The following is a 16,418-nucleotide window of genomic DNA, read 5'->3' on the forward strand; positions in this document are numbered from 1 at the left end:
ATGGAAGTTCGGTGGAGCACCATCCTGTTGAAAGATGAAGTCGGCGCTGTCGGTCTCCAGTTCTGGCATGAGCCAATTTTCCGCGGGCTACGCGTGAAACTTGCCCGCACGCGTGCAAACCGTTTCTTCGCTCACTGCAGGCCGACCCGTTGATTTCCCCTTACAGAGGCATCCAGAAGCTTTAAACTGCGCATACCATCGCCGAAAGGAGCTAGCAGTTGGTGGATCTTTGTTGAACTTCGTCCTGAAGTGTCGTTGCACTGCTATGACTGACTGATGTGAGTGCATTTCAAGCACGACATACGCTTTCTCGGCTCCTGTCGCCATTTTGTCTCACTGCGCTCTCGAGCGCTCTGGCGGCAGAAACCTGACGTGCGGCTTCAGCCGAACAAAACTTTGAGTTTTTCTACGTATCTGTAGTGTGCCGTGACCATATGTCAATGAATGGAGCTACAGTGAATTTATGAATTCGCTTCAATCATTTGTAATAGCCCTGTATAGCACTGCCAACTATCGAAACTTCTTGAAACTACAGAGGCTGAAGCAGAAATATTTCACGATGTCCCAGAATAACTTCGGCAATTTTTTCAAGCGAAATTTGTCAAGGAAAAAAAAGTTTTGCATTACTTACTGAACGCCCCTCATATAAACTTTCTTGTTGTATATGTCATGATAGTTTTATCTTCTTGTTCCTGAGTTGCTGTAATACATGTGTCGCAATTATTCTCCATTCTGAAGTCGGCATTTCCTGAATTTCTTAGTATGACACTGAATTATTTTCGTTAATATAGATGCAAACCAATCAGCATCAAGAACGCTGATACCGTAATAATTGAATTTCTCTAGCAGAAAACTGTGAACTGAGGTATGAAATGTGCTAGTCTCATTACTGTGCGTCTTTTCAGAATTGTTACAGTGACGATAATAGTTGCACGCGTTTCGTCTGAGAGAGGTGGAACGCTCGCAACCTTGGGTGTGAAATGGTAGGCAGAACTCTCTGCCAGAATGGAGGAGGATGGTTGCGGACACCCGGCGCGGGCCTCTCGCCCTCTGGGGAGCCCCACTTATATCGATAAGCCGTTACCGGAGCCGCCGCGCCGTGAGATGCGATCAGCGAGTGACCTGGAAGTTGCCGAGGATTGCAGCGCAGGCCGCACTGCTTGCGGGCGCCCCTCCCACGCACACTTTGCGACAGCCGTGGCTGGGGCTCCAGTAGCGACGCCCACGTCACAGCGTGCTTGCCAGCAAGGTACAGCCGAACTGCCGCAATTTAACTCTCACCCTCTGCAAGGATGGGTCATACACACTGCTTGTCATTAAAATTTATAGCAGCGTGAAGTTATCACGCAACGAATTTCAACTGACTAGTGTTACAGTGCAGCCTTACAAAGCAGGTTTAAGTAATTACATTTAGTGACTTTTGTTATTCCATTCTCGGTAGAAAGCTTCTCGACCTTCTCGCTGTTGTAAATATCAGGTACTATGACCACCATGACGACCTGGCCACCCTTTGTTATGATCACTGTTTTTGATTATAGTTTCTTATTCCAATCCTTAATTATTTGCAGCTTCTTTCTGTTCTCGCGAGCAGACTGCGTTTAATCTGCAGCTGACGTCCTTATTATAATTGCTGTGTTGTTTTGTTCATACTTACTCATTTTTGCGATATCGGAGGCTGCTTTCACTTCTACGAGATCTTTTTTATTGTGTCTGAGTCAATTTTGGGATTCACGTTGTACTGCAACCCTTCATTTGAAATATTCTGCTCATCCCTCGTTAATTTTACGTCAGTTACATTCACAACACTATCACAAAACTTCTCTCCATTTTAAATGCCACTTTGTTTTCAAGATCAAAACCTAACCTAAGGAAATTGGTTTTAATGATAGTAGTTGGATAAGATGCAGAAGAGGACAGTTTTAATTTATTAAAGATGGAAGATGGTGGACCTTCCAAACAACCCTCCCCTTTGTCGATTCTGTGCCACTTTTGATATCAAATTAATCGACAAATTAATTAAACCGGTTAATTACCCTCTTCCTCCTCTGGGAAATCCTCAGCCAAGGGGGGAGGGGTCACTCACCCCTCCCTCTGGGAAATCGGTATATGTATTCGCTTGGATATGGATGGAAAAATACAGGCTCCTGACCATAAAGATGGGAGTGTGCTCAAGGAACTAATGATGTATTGTGTATTGAGAAAGTAAATGACTTAACTATGAAGGTCGATACAATAGAAAATAACGTATATATTACTTACCTCGCACGAAACTCTACTTAGTATACAACAACATATCGACTAAACACAAAGTCATCAAGGCACAGAAAACTGTTCAAAAGAAATTACAGCTGCTAAGTTTAGGACATTTTGGAGTGGGATCAAACAAAGTTACTGAATCTCTCGGGCAACTCTTACTAAAATTGTGTGATGATGACGATGATGCTGTTGCCAATTTTATTAACCATCACAGCCATGCTACGATCGATAGAATATTCGGCCTAAGCAGGTTAAAACCATACATGCTGGGTGTGCAACCTATAAGCTTAACTGATGACATGATATGGATACGTGATAGGGAATTTCAAAGAGCACCAGGTCTACTTAACCTTATTTTCCTAAGACCTTCGAAAACCTGAAGTTATTCAACCACAGATCTGGAAATGTACGGTGAAATATTGTATTTGACTGATCTACTTTAGAAATAAAATAGAGTACCAAAAAGCCATGCAGTGTGAAATACAAAAAATTGTAAAACGTATATTCAATGGTAAAAATGATGGTACTGACATTCAGAATACAAGAGTGAACTAAAGATTCCTGCAGTATATATATTATAACGATCCCGATCAGGTAATAGATCGGCTACGATTGTTCATAACATCAGCTGGCACTGGTAATACAGCTCATTCGAGTCAGGTTTTTCAATAGTATTGTTGATTGATCTGACGGAGGGGACCAAACAGTGAGGCCATTGGTCCCAACGGAGTAAGGAAGCTACGATTAGACATTTGGATGACGCATGGCAGGCTGATCTTGTAGATACGAACATATATCCACGTGTGAATAATGGTTTCGAGATTATTTTAATGGTCATTGATACATACTCTACATCTGCTTCATCATTCACTGTGGAAACGAAAGCGGGAGACATCTAGCAGAGGTTTTCGAGCATTTGTTGCAGATAGGATCGAATCGATCTCGAAAACCTCCAAATAGATCACGGGAGAGAGTTTTAGAAGAGGAACATCAAGACTGTGATGGGACGGTACGGAATACACCACTACCCAGCATTTACCCATCGGAAGGAGAGTATCATAGAACGTCTGAACAGAACAACAAAAGATCAAATTGAAATGCCTGGGCCAGCAGGGCAGAGCGGATTAGGTTGTGCAAAGTGGCCAAAATGAGTTCCTGTCAGTTGCACTCAACATACAAACTATGTATCAACACACAATATTACAACAAGGATTCAGAACACTCAAAACTTTAATCGACCTCCTTTGATTAACTTTAGATCGGCTGAATGCCACATTCAAAGACACACGGCTTAATAAAAGTTGAAATACAATGTTCTTCTGGAGCTCTCACCCAAGAATATTTTCTAAATCTTCAATCTAATCGGCTGAAGGCCTTAGCAATTTAATTTTAATGGAGTTGGCTGGAGGTCACATATTAAGCAATAAGAGGAGTTTCAGTCAAAAGCCAGAAGGCCTTATCTTAAAACATTTCATGCAAATTGGGCTGAAGGCCCCATTCAAAAGCATAACAATCTTATGCCTTAAGGGCAAGAGGATTAATTTAAGCGATATTATAACTCGGCTGACTGCCGTTCACCAAAAATAATGTAACGGTTTGAGCCCTAGAACAAGAGTTTCAATTTCAAAGGGCAGAAGGCCGTATCTTAAAACATTTCGTATAAAATAAAGAATAATAATCTCATGCCTTAAGGGCAAGGCAAGGACATGAATTTAAGAGATATTAATACTCGGCTGAAGGCCACATATCAACAAAATATGTTTAACAGCTTCGGGCCTAGAAAGAGTTTCAATCTAAATGGCAGAAGGCCTTATCTTAAAACCTCTCCAGTAAAATTCGGCTGAAGGCGCCATATAAAAATCTCATGCCTTAAGGGCAAGACAAGAACATTAATTTAAGAGATATTGATACTCTGCTGAAAGCCACACATCACCCAAATAACTAAAATCAGAACACGGAAATTACTATGTAACACACAAGGAACGGCACTCAGAAGTTTCCAAGCGTCGGCCTGAGATTGTAACACTAACGCCCGTTTAGGTGCGACGGGAAGCATGCCCAACGACTTCTTTATCTGGTGGCAACCCAACCCACAGACAGCCGACCGACCAATCAACCAGATCAGTTCCGCACCACGCAACCAGAAAAACGACCACAAGATTTCAGTATACGACACACAGAATATTGGCGCCCACAACGACCAACAACACCTCAGCTGTCCTACTACACGCCACGCTGGAGAGCAACAACACGACGAGGAAAACACACTGCCTAAAATTACGTTAACGACCAGGGCAGGTAACTGGAACGTCAACGGCCACAAGGCAGAAGATACCGCTTGTGAACTTCTATATCAGGGAATACATTAACTTCAATTTCACAGGAAGGCGACTGGAATATTAGCCGACTTAAGTCACACACGTTGTTGCTCACGGGGATGTCCCAGAAGCGACAACCAGGATCAAACGAAGAAATGTAAACAGTCGAGGCTCGATAGTAAGATAAGCGAGGACTCAACTTTCATGCCCAAGATCGGGGGCGACGACCTTCGTAGCACTCGCAAGCAGCACCTCACACTCCAACCGCGCGTGCACGCAGCCAGCAGCTCCAGCCCGAATCCACGCGACGGGGGCTTGCTTGCTGCTCCACGCTCCCTCTACAACTGCTTATGGGTTACTTTGAGGACATGCAGAGAATTATTATGAAAGTTAAACAGGAACTTATACTTGTACGGAGTGTGCAGGACAACAACTTATAGAGGAGAATGAAATCATCATCAGTAAAGGAATACGGAAAATGCGTCTTTTCCTTGTAGTGGACGAGCATTTGAAGCTTTTATAGTTCTTAATGCTGGTGTGTACCTGCATTAAGTTTCTGTTCGTGGGAGTTTTTTGAATGTCCACTGCTACTGATGGCAACCAGACAAACCTGGGCTATTAAAACCTCTGTTCCACTTGAGACACCAAAATTCATCATACTTGCATTTTAGAGCGACATAAGGGGGGGGGGCTGTAGGGGGGGGGGGTATGTATAGCAAATGATTTCGCTGCCTTTGACAGTTGCAAGTTACCTAATCTGAGAGTCTGATTGAATTCGGAATTCCATTGATATTACAGTTTACTGCCTCAGTGGGACTTAAGAAGAAGAATATGTGTCGAAACAGAGTTGTGCCTGCTTATAAAAATGTTAAATTACTTTTAAGTTGTATGAGAAGTAAATAAATTTTTACCTTACATTCTGTGTACTCTTTTTACTGATCTCACCCTGCTCACACTTTGATAGTTACATAATATACAACTTTGTCCAGATACTACGTCTACTATTCTCCTCAAGCACATGTGATATAGTTTTAGACATGTCTGCTACATGTCTCTGGAAGTGGACAAGGCCACTTGCCACCTGCTCCCATAACCCAATATGTGCAGCACAATAGGTGAAATCCCATAGAACCAATACATATATTATGTTATTCTCCATCTGAAACCTTGCATCCTTAACAGCTGTGATATGGAGAATTAATGTCATATGTGTGTCTTACACAACATTCATATACATAGTTCAATGAAGGATAGGTTTTCTGTATATAATAACGACAAAGACATTTGTAACAAATTTCATTTACTCAATTCCCACAGTTACGTAAGTACAATTTGTTTCTTCAGATGCAATTTGATTCTTTTCTTAACAATACTGGCACAATTTGGTGCTTCAGATATATTTTGATTCTTTTTTTGACAATAATGATACAGTTAGGTTCTTTAGATACAGTTTGGTTCTTTTTCACAATACTGATACAACTTGTTTCTTCAGATATAATTTATTTTTCATAATATTTTTCAATTCTGAGATTACTTTTTTATTTGCACATAGTTACTATTATTAATACTAATTACTATGACAGGAAAAAAAACGCAGGTCACCCATCAGTAGCCCAAGTTGAACATTCACAATTAATGAAACACGCTAGCGCTGACGGAAAATATTCACAATTTTTTGGATGGGTAGCACTGATTTTAAAATGTCCACATTTTTTCCCAGTGGACAGGGGGTTAAATTGATCTACCATAAAACTTATCAGACCTGGATGACTAAAGGCAAGTGAAACTTAAATGTTATTCTGTTTATGTGACACACAGGGATTATTTAGAAGTGCACACATTTTACAGTTTGCATTCTGTCAGCACACACAGTGTTCGTATAAACTTCCACGACTTTCGGTCTATTTGCATTATCACTGCACACACGGTGCACATATATTTACAAGTGTACACATACGTCAGCACACATAATATGCATACATATTTACAATAAAAATATATTTACGCTATGATAAATGGATCGTACCATTCTGAATACAACCGTTATTCACATACACTCTCACTCTCTCTCATTCACACCACTCTCATCAAATGAATTGAGTGAGTCTGGGCGAGTTTCAATCAGATTCTCACAAATGACCTATTTATCATCATGAGGCAACAAACCGATTTTAGATTGCAGCACATTTTACACTTCTTTCCCTCACGAATGAATGCTAGTCATCTGTAGTATATGCTGCAGCTGCGGTAGGGTACTGTGAACACCATTGTGCAGCCACTGTAAGTAATCTTCAGCCGTGAGGGTCCTTGAGGCTGCATGATGCACACCATTAGCCTGCTTCTGAGTAGCACCTCACAATGTGAAATATGTGTACAGTTTGGATTTAAGATCCACATACTCCACAATCGACAACACTGTTGCTTAATCTTCCATAATGCTGATAACCTTCTTGTTCTTCTGCATAGGATATCATGTCGAATGCATTGGCATTGAGCCTCATTACTTCATGTGAATTATAGCCCGTCACCCTAGATGAAACTATCTGTATCCATATGAAGCAACTTTGGATCCGTGAAATGAATTTTCGCAAATTCAAAATCGAAGCAGTACATATTTAGTTTCGACAGCACTAGTTTTCACATCCATATATAGAGAGGTTTCATGAAATCTACTGCAGTCAGATCCACAGCAACGTTTATTGAGGTTTGTGACCCATTTAAAATTTGCTTTGGCAATACACTTACTTAAGCCCCAACAGTAGTAGTTCAACATAAGTGTCAGAATATTTTCTTAGTGAGGGTTGCATACATCAGGGACATGTGTTCATTCAGGGACAAACTAACTTGATTCAATAAGATTTTATAGCATCTCTCTCTTCCAATACATCGGAAACATCAACATCGGCCGTATGTCGTGATCCCATTAAATAAGCGTGTATGGTCCACTGGAGCAGGCGCCCAGTGATCGAAGTCGCTTCCATGGACTGGTATGAAGCTTTATCGCCTGTACTGGAGGAGGACTATATCCCACAGACTATCAGTCACAATAGAGGATTCTTGTGTAGTTGTTTCATAAGCAGTTTGATACATTGTTTTTTGCTTTAACACATCGAAATAGCGCATGAATACAGCTGTGTACACAGCCATACAATTTGGTTTCCTGATTGGTATCAAACCAATATTAACACGTCTCGATCCATTGACTCTCACGTCCGCCGCTGGTAGCTGAGTGGTCAACCCAACGGACTGTCATGTTTAACAGCCTGGGTTCGATTTCCGACTGGGTCGGAGATTTTTCTTCGCTCAGGGACTGGGTGTCATGTTGTCCTTACGATCATCACTTCATCCTCATCGACACGCAGGGCGCCTAAGTGGCGTCAACTCGAACGATTTTCACGAGGCGACTGGTCCACCCTCTGGGCGGCCCTAGCCACACGGCATTTCCATTTATTGACTCCCACAGAACGTTGATCGCCAGGTGCTCCTGCAGGGTATTCTCGAATATGATTGGCTGGAATACTCAACAGTCACATCATTTTTTGGAGCTGAGGGGAATGAAGACAGCTAGCCGGTGTGAGTGTGGACATACAATAATGTTTTCAGCCGTTATACACTTATAAATGGTAATTACACCGCTTGTCTCGAATGAGTATGTGTTGGAGTGTAAAGTGACTGTGGTCAGTGTTCCACCATGGTAATGAAAAATGATGTGGTTGGCGTTCTGACTGTTTGTAAGGCAGGTATAGATTTAACTTGGAAAATCGCAATTTCAATTGTCATTACAGCTATGTGTGAAAGATTTTATGTAGAAAATTATGTCCAGTAATAAGGACGACATAGACAGATGTGGGAAATTGATTGTTCCAGAACCACGGTTATCAGGAGGAGCGTTTCCCATTATTCGCTTATAGTCAGATTGGTGCTGCAATCGTAATATTTAATCGTAACTACACTGATAAATACGGACGACTCCGCCTGTCATCTGGGTGCACTGCGGAGGTAGCTTGTAGCCGTAGCGAATTCATATTTCCAGCTTAATGCGCTAGCCGCTTCCGAGCCAGTCAGGCGGCGTACAAGCACGCAATTGACCTCACCGTGTCGCCTTCTGGGCTGATGAAAAGCGAACTTATACTCGGCTTGTGTTGAGAAGCCTTCGTGACCACGTATGTTGCGAGAATTCTCCGATTGTTACGTGGATATTTGAGAAGATTCTATATGACCGGTATTGCCGCTGGACATGTCGATAACATCCAGATTCCTACATCTCTGATCATCCAGGACTCTACCCACGGCCGGGTGGTCCTCACCGGCGAGCCAGGTCCACCTGCAGATCTGGAGCGATCGATGAGACGCGTGTCCACGGCGGCAACTAGACCTGCGCGACCTTTGACCTGGGGCACTGCATGTCGACATCGGGACATGGGCGCATGGGATGTACGAGTGTTTCAGCAATCTCCGACATCTAACTGTGACAACTAATTCTATGGACCGGAATTTTGTTAAGCTGTACGGTGTTCACTGCTTCTCAATGCAGTGCAGTGGACTCTGTCTTGCAGAGGAAAAGTCGGAGTGGTACTAATTGTTGCTACTGTTCTATTATATGGCAGATCCAACCCCTCCTCCTCATTAGTCGTCCTGGTGTAGCTGACAGAACCAACTTAGGGTTTATATAGTGCTTTAAAAACCAATATCAACGTCAAATTCCCGATAGATCGATTTATTGTTTCCGATCGTGGTACTGTGAGCTCACACACCAGTCCAACCCTGCCCTGTTTCCCAAAAATTGTTTAACGACATTGCATGAAACTGAGATGAAACTTTAAGTTAACCCCAGAGTAATGGATTTCCTGACAAATGACGTAGCTGTGCCAATATCCATTAACAGGATGGAATTTGAGAGGAAAGGGTTTCAGGATTGATTATGGTAGAAGGAATTACTTTTTAAGCAACGATCGTTTTGAAACCTTTAGAGAAGGATAGCTTGGACAATGCGATACTTGAGAGGATAGCCACTGGACGATATATTTACAAAACACTTATTAACATCATTTAAGGGTCATACAACGATACTGTCAGTTCAATAGCAGTGCTTCTATCACGATTCCAAATCACAACTTGTTTACTGAAATAAAAAAAAAAGTTACCCTTACTGACTTGCGGCGCTAAGCCACTTAGAATGTTCTTAACAATACTAGCATGATTTTCACATCTTGATCTAAAGCCAACGGTTACAACTTCAAATTTTTAAAGTGGCCACCACTGTATTGTCTTTAACCTAAGACAAAACCAACGCCATTTGTGCACATAGCTAGATGGTAAGTATTCAGTACAATGGTTGGACAACGCCAAACAGTAACACCTTTAAAATTTATTGTTTAACTGAGCAAAATCTATGGATTACAAAACATCAGAACTACCCCCTTCACAAAAGATAGGTAGCTTAAGACAATTTGCTTACGACAAATAAAATTGTTACATCAATACTCCATGAACACTGAACCTAGTCCTCGGAAATTAACAATATAAAATTTTAATCTCAAATTGAGTAACTTTTCCACAATTACCTTGTTTCTAATCCTTTTATAATCACAAGACACATGAGCAATATTGAACCAAGATAAACTACAAGACACATTTTGTAGATTCAGACTGTAAACGAGTTGCACTTTGGACACTAGCTCTCCTTGAAATTTTGCCCAAAGCACCCCAAATCGATGACACAATGTGCTTATTCAAACTCCGGTATCAGCCAGTTGAAACTAAAGTTTAGTGGCCAATTTTCGATAAGCGCTATTACGTAAGTAACAATAATAAAGATAATTTCAGTTTCAAATCAACAACCACATTGTGCAACATGACAACAGTCGCTTCCCTTAAAATTTAACACTTAAATCGGTGCTTCCAGCTTTTGTCATTAAAGAGAATGGTCTTTCAGTTTGAGCTCAACAACCCAATTAACCAACATGAAAACTGTTTGTTCGTTTTAAAATTTAATCGCTTAAGTTTGAGCTTTACGAACTCGTCATGCAATAGAATAACTCACAACTTTACTCCTGGCAATAACTAAATAAGAATACATGATCACTTATAGTGCCCCGGGCCGACAGCCTTTTCTTCATCAGCGAATCAAAATTAGTTTATCCATTCCATTGCAGACTTTTCACCAGCTCATTTTTTCAACAGCATAGAGACAAGCCTTCGGCAACCACAAGGCATCATCTGATAACGTTAAGCAAGCACCACACTTAGGACGTTTTGTTTGCTACATATTAATCTTCCTGCTTATACAACAGATAACAGAATGAAATGTGAATCCACACTGGAGCACGAAATTTGCCACACTTTTCAAAGCATGAGGAAACAAAATTTTCAACAGACAGTTAATGTGATGGATTGAAGTAGAACGCAGTAACACTCAAACACTCGTAGTGCACTCCCAGTCGGTCACAGGCACCTCACTGGCCCACTTTCGCCACTCGCTGGAACACAAAACAAGTGCCAAACACCTACTGCCAAGGCGCGGCCGCGTCAACCACATATGATTCTGCCAAATCTTTCTCGTTGACAGCCCGCAGCCCATTGCTAAAACACCTGGGCAGAGACATTTTCTATGCTCAGAACGAGTACGAGTCTGCAGATCATAAGGAAAATCCGAAGGCAGGGGAAGAGTGGGATTGGGAACCGCGTGGTTGTGGGGTCTAATACTGGGTAGCCCCAGTCCTAGTATGAACCAATAGGAAGCAAGGGTAAACTATCCCACACAAAAGGTATCTTTTTAAGTAATTAGTCAATCAATTTGATAGAGTGGGTGTAACATAAATGGACTATTTCCAAGACATCCACAACTGGGGTTTAACAGGTATTCACTACTTTGTTTAGGACAAAAGAGATGTTAATGCAGTACGTGACAGATGCTTGCAGAGCAACCAGAGGGGTAAGGAGGAGGGGACTGGAGGTAGGAGGGGTGGGAGGATTGCTTCTCCCAGCATTCTCTGCAGTATCTGCCCAGTAGGGTGAACATATAGATCAGCTGCTTCCACTGACCTGGTGCACAGTTTGTGCATTTGGGAGGAGACTGTGCATTCACTTGAACCAGAAGTAGCCACTTGAGGTGGGAATTCACCATCAATGGACGTGACCACAAATAAACAGGACTGTATGGGGTGACCTGGCGGCCAGATGTTCACAAATATGTAGCTTGTGTTCACTCTCCGAGGCAGGAAAGCTCTCTAGGCGCTCAGTATGCATTGTGTAATTGTCAGTAATGATCCACAGTTTCCTTACTGTCAATATGCTAATACCGCGAGATGTGTGCTTAACAGTCGGCAGCTGGTGTCTTTCGTGGTGGAGTGCAATGTCGTGAGCCTGTGTGTGCCGCAGCTGTCAGCGGATTGTGTGTGCATACTTTTTGGCTGGCTTCGAGTGCTGTGGTGGACACCAGTGTGTGGTGCAACCCAGCAGATAGTGTATGAGCATATGTGAAGACGTGATCAAATTGCTTAAATATACATTCAGAAGGGGTGGATAATCTTTGGGAAAACTGTCCAGATTTCAATACTGAAACTGAATTGTATGTGGTGGAGGATGAAAGCTGAAAAAGCAACACAGTAGGTTAGAGGAACTGTTGGGAAGATTTCTGAATGGTGCAAATGAGCTGTATATGGTGCAGGGAGGGAGGGAGGGTGGCTGTGGAATGGCGAAAACCAGCAATGAGGATATCTTTGAAAGATGGATTAAGGATAGAAGATGTGGTGGGAGTGCAACTGAACTGCGCATGGAGGAAGACTGTCGAAAGTATTTCTCAGGAGGATGGAAGGGGATTGTAAATCAGAGGGTGTGAGGGGTTTTCATCTAGTGGGCCAGGAAGGAAGGCTGTCAGCGAGATCAAAGAGTTTCTCAGAAGGATGGAAGAGTGTCATGAAAGAATTAATCACCGAGCGAGGTGGCGCAGTGGTTAGACACTGGACTCGCAATCGGGAGGACGACGGCTCAATTCCGCGTCCGGCCATCCTGATTTAGGTTTTCCGTGATTTCCCTAAATCACTCCAGGCAAATGCCGGGATGGTTCCTCTGAATGGGCACGGCCGACTTCCTTCCCCATCCTTCCCTAATCCGATGAGACCGATGACCACGCTGTCTGGTCTCTTTCCCCAAAACAACCAACCGAGAATTAATCCCCAGGAGGGGGGTGCGGGGGGGGGGGGGGGGGGGGTATAAATCAATCACGTGTGCCTCTGAATGTATGCATGCCCCTCATATAAGCAATATGCACTAACAAAATGTGCTGACACTGCCACTGGCCTACTACTCACAACTGTGGCGTTTTCTCATATTTTTCATTGTCTTTCCAAAAATTTCATTATTTGTCAATTTAAAAAAAAGTTGTTTTGAAAATCATTCTTCACAGAAGCCCTCTTCTCGGAATTTAAATCATCATAGCTACTCCTTCAACCAGTGTGACTGCTAGAAGGAGATAGCATGGATGATTCAAAGTCTTTCTAAACGAATTCCGCCACTAAGCTATGACACTGCTGGAGGTTTCTATAATGAGTGACATATCTCTGCTTGGTCCCCAGCATTGTTATCAGGTTGGGTATGGTGCCTCCTCAAGGAACTAGTTGCTCTAGACATAGTGTAAAATCACTGTGCACATCATGCACACTAATAAGGTGTTTGAGGTCTGCCTCCACAACTTACCATACAGCAGAATCAACCACCACACTATGGATATTTTCACCTAATCCCTGCATTCGTCTTCGGACAACCATCGAAACTCATCAATCAGCTGCGATTGTTGCATAGAATGCCTGTATATGTTATTCACATCCAATTACATAATGTAGCTCAAAACATATGTGGCGTGCCTATGGATGCATTAGCGAAGTCCCCCATGGATCCTGCACTCAAAGGATGTCAGCATTGTTCCATTAAGTTTCGGGTGTGCAACCGCAAGAATTCTCCTTCTTCTTCTAATATTTCGGCTGTATAACGTTCAGCCATCTTCAGAGTGAGCCGCAAGACTGCCGCTCCAGTGCTCGCTTCGTCCCCTTTTACTCGTGTACCGCGCAACTGCGCATGCGTCCACAGATGCAAATACGCCAGAGACGTTGGTCGGCGGCAGAGACGTGCACAATACGCTAGTTACATCTATGACTCCGAATCCGATCTGTGTTGGCATTTCGATACATCATTGTGAGCTGCAAGGTGACGACGTCTTTGTGAGTTTGTTACAACAAGTGCCGGATTCCATCATTTATCAAGGTTGAAACCACTATCTCTATTAATTAAATTCGACGTCAAGCGAATTTCAATTGCCTCCTTCACTATCGAATCCCAAAAAGATGATGTAGTTGCCAGAATTTCGACGTTTTCATACAACATACTGTGACCAGTGTCAATACAATGCTCTGCCACTGCCGACTTGTTAGGTCGTAAAAGACGTGTGTACCTCCGGTGTTCTGTACATCTTTCTTGGACAGTACGAGTTGTTTGTCCAATGTAAGAAGGGCCACAGTCACATGGAATTTTCTAAACTCCAGATTTTCGGAGCAGCCAATCATCTTTAACGGAGCCCACTAGTGCAACCGTCTTGGGTGGAGGACGAAAAATCACTTTTACTTCGTGCCTGCTGAGAATTCGTCCTATTTTTGAGGAGAGGTTACCCACATATGGCAGGAAGGCCATAGATTTAAAGGTTTCTCTTCTTCTGCTGTCTTTGTGGCTTCTTTCGATTTCGTTTTCAGTGCCTTCTGTATTTGCTGTGGAGAGTAGACATTGTCTTCAATCACTCTTTGCGAGTGGGAAAGTTCATCTTGCAGACTGCTTTCATCAGAAATAATATGCGCTCTATGGGTCAAAGTTCAGGGAACACTCATCGTCTGGGCAGGATTTTGGCAGCTATTTAGACTTAAATACAAATCCCTGTGCGTCGGCTTCCGATACACTTCATGTCCCAAAGTGCCATCCTCTCTGCGCCGAACCAGAACATCCAAGAATGGAAGGCATCCCTCCTTTTCAGTTTCCATTGTGAACTGTATTTGATCAGTAGCTGAGTGCTAATTTTCGTTTTCTCGAGCATAGTGTCCCAAGATAACACAGGTGCTACGTAATAAAAGTCATGTTCCAAAACATATGTTGTCATGCGTATATTCCGGAATTTCTCAGAAACGTATGAAGTTTTCCATACTCTTCTAAAGTGGAGATGTTAAACTTCTGACAAACTTTCACGGCATGCTCATGGCCTGTATCTGATATGGCATCGCCCGTATAGTTACTGGTGAATGCAATTATGTTGGGTAGTCTGGTTACATTGCGTCTTCTCATACAATCCAGATTTTCATATGAGAAATCCCGTTCCTTGTCACATGCTGAGATTTGTGTCACTGGAACATACACCTCCTCCAGAGGCAGAGTTTCAACAAGTCCCTGGAGTGCTGCCTGCGTAAAACATAATGAGTGTAGGAAGCAGAGTGTAACTTTTGGTGCCATTCATTTGGAGAATTAACTATATTTCTCAACGCTCTCTGGCCGAACATTGATCAGATCCTTCTCAATACCGAAATTAACCAAGTGCGCATCGAGAAAGTGAGCAACACGCCCGCAAACCCGTTCAAAGTGGTCGACAGGAGGGGGGGGGGGGGGGGGGTTGTTCCATGAGAGCTGACGAGGTGCGAGCTGTCCTGTGGGACTTCCCCATTAGATGGCAATGGTACCTATGAGGAATTTCCCATTCTCTAACGACTGTCCACAAGTATGACAGTCCACCGCCATTTGTACAAATCGGTATTCTCCTTTCCCATGGTGATGGGGATGCCGGTTCTGTAAAAAAGCTTGTCAACTTCCCATGAAAGTTTCTCAAGCTCAGTGAGCAACCAAATCGCAGGATTATCTCTGATATAAAGGGTGACAATTATTGAATTATGTGAAATAAAAAACTGCACACTTGGCCACGGAGTATGATGGGAATTAATATGTGCATGCATGGTTTGATTTAGCTATGAAGCTCACTTTCATTTGGATGGGTTCGTCAACAAGCAAATTTAGCGTGTTTAGTAGGCTGAGAATCCACATTTCGCGATCGAGAAGTCTCTTCACCCTCAACGACTGATTGTGTGGTGTTCAATGTCCAGTCATGGAATAATCAGTGCAATATTTCTTGATGCCACGGTGACTACTGAACAGTATGTGAAAGTTCTGGAAGACGATTTGGTTCAAAAATTCAAAATGGTTCAAATGGCTCTGAGCACTATGGGACTTAACTGCTTAGGTCATCAGTCCCCTATACCTTAGAACTACTTAAAACTTACTAACCTAAGGACATCACACACATCTATGCCCGAGGCAGGATTCGAACCTGCGACCGTAGCAGTCGCGCGGTTCCAGACTGTAGCGCCTAGAACCGCTCGGCCTCTCCGGCCGGCGAAGACAATTTCATCCCCATTGTCCACAGTGATCCTGATTGAGACAAGATGTGGCTCATGCAAGACGGAGATCCACCCCATCGAAGCAGGAGAATTGTTGACGCCTGGAGGAACAGTTTTGAGACAGCACTCTAGCTCAGGGGTACCCAAAGGCCACTGGCATGGACCTCGATTGGCCGCCATATTCTCCAGATATGTACAAATGCGACTTCATTTGTGGGGCTATTTAAATACAAGGTGTACAGCAGTAATCTCAAAACCACTGCTGACCTGAAAACAGCCATTCAGGAGGTCATCGACAGCATCGATGTTCCGACACTTCAGCGGGTCATGCAGAATTTCGCTATCCGTCTGCGCAACTCATAGCTTCTGCTCCAGTGTATACTTTGCTTACCAAACACCATTCCCCAACTGATTTGTGTTT

The sequence above is a fragment of the Schistocerca americana genome, chromosome 1 (genome assembly GCF_021461395.2).
Source record: "Schistocerca americana isolate TAMUIC-IGC-003095 chromosome 1, iqSchAmer2.1, whole genome shotgun sequence".
Classification (NCBI taxonomy): domain Eukaryota; kingdom Metazoa; phylum Arthropoda; class Insecta; order Orthoptera; family Acrididae; genus Schistocerca; species Schistocerca americana.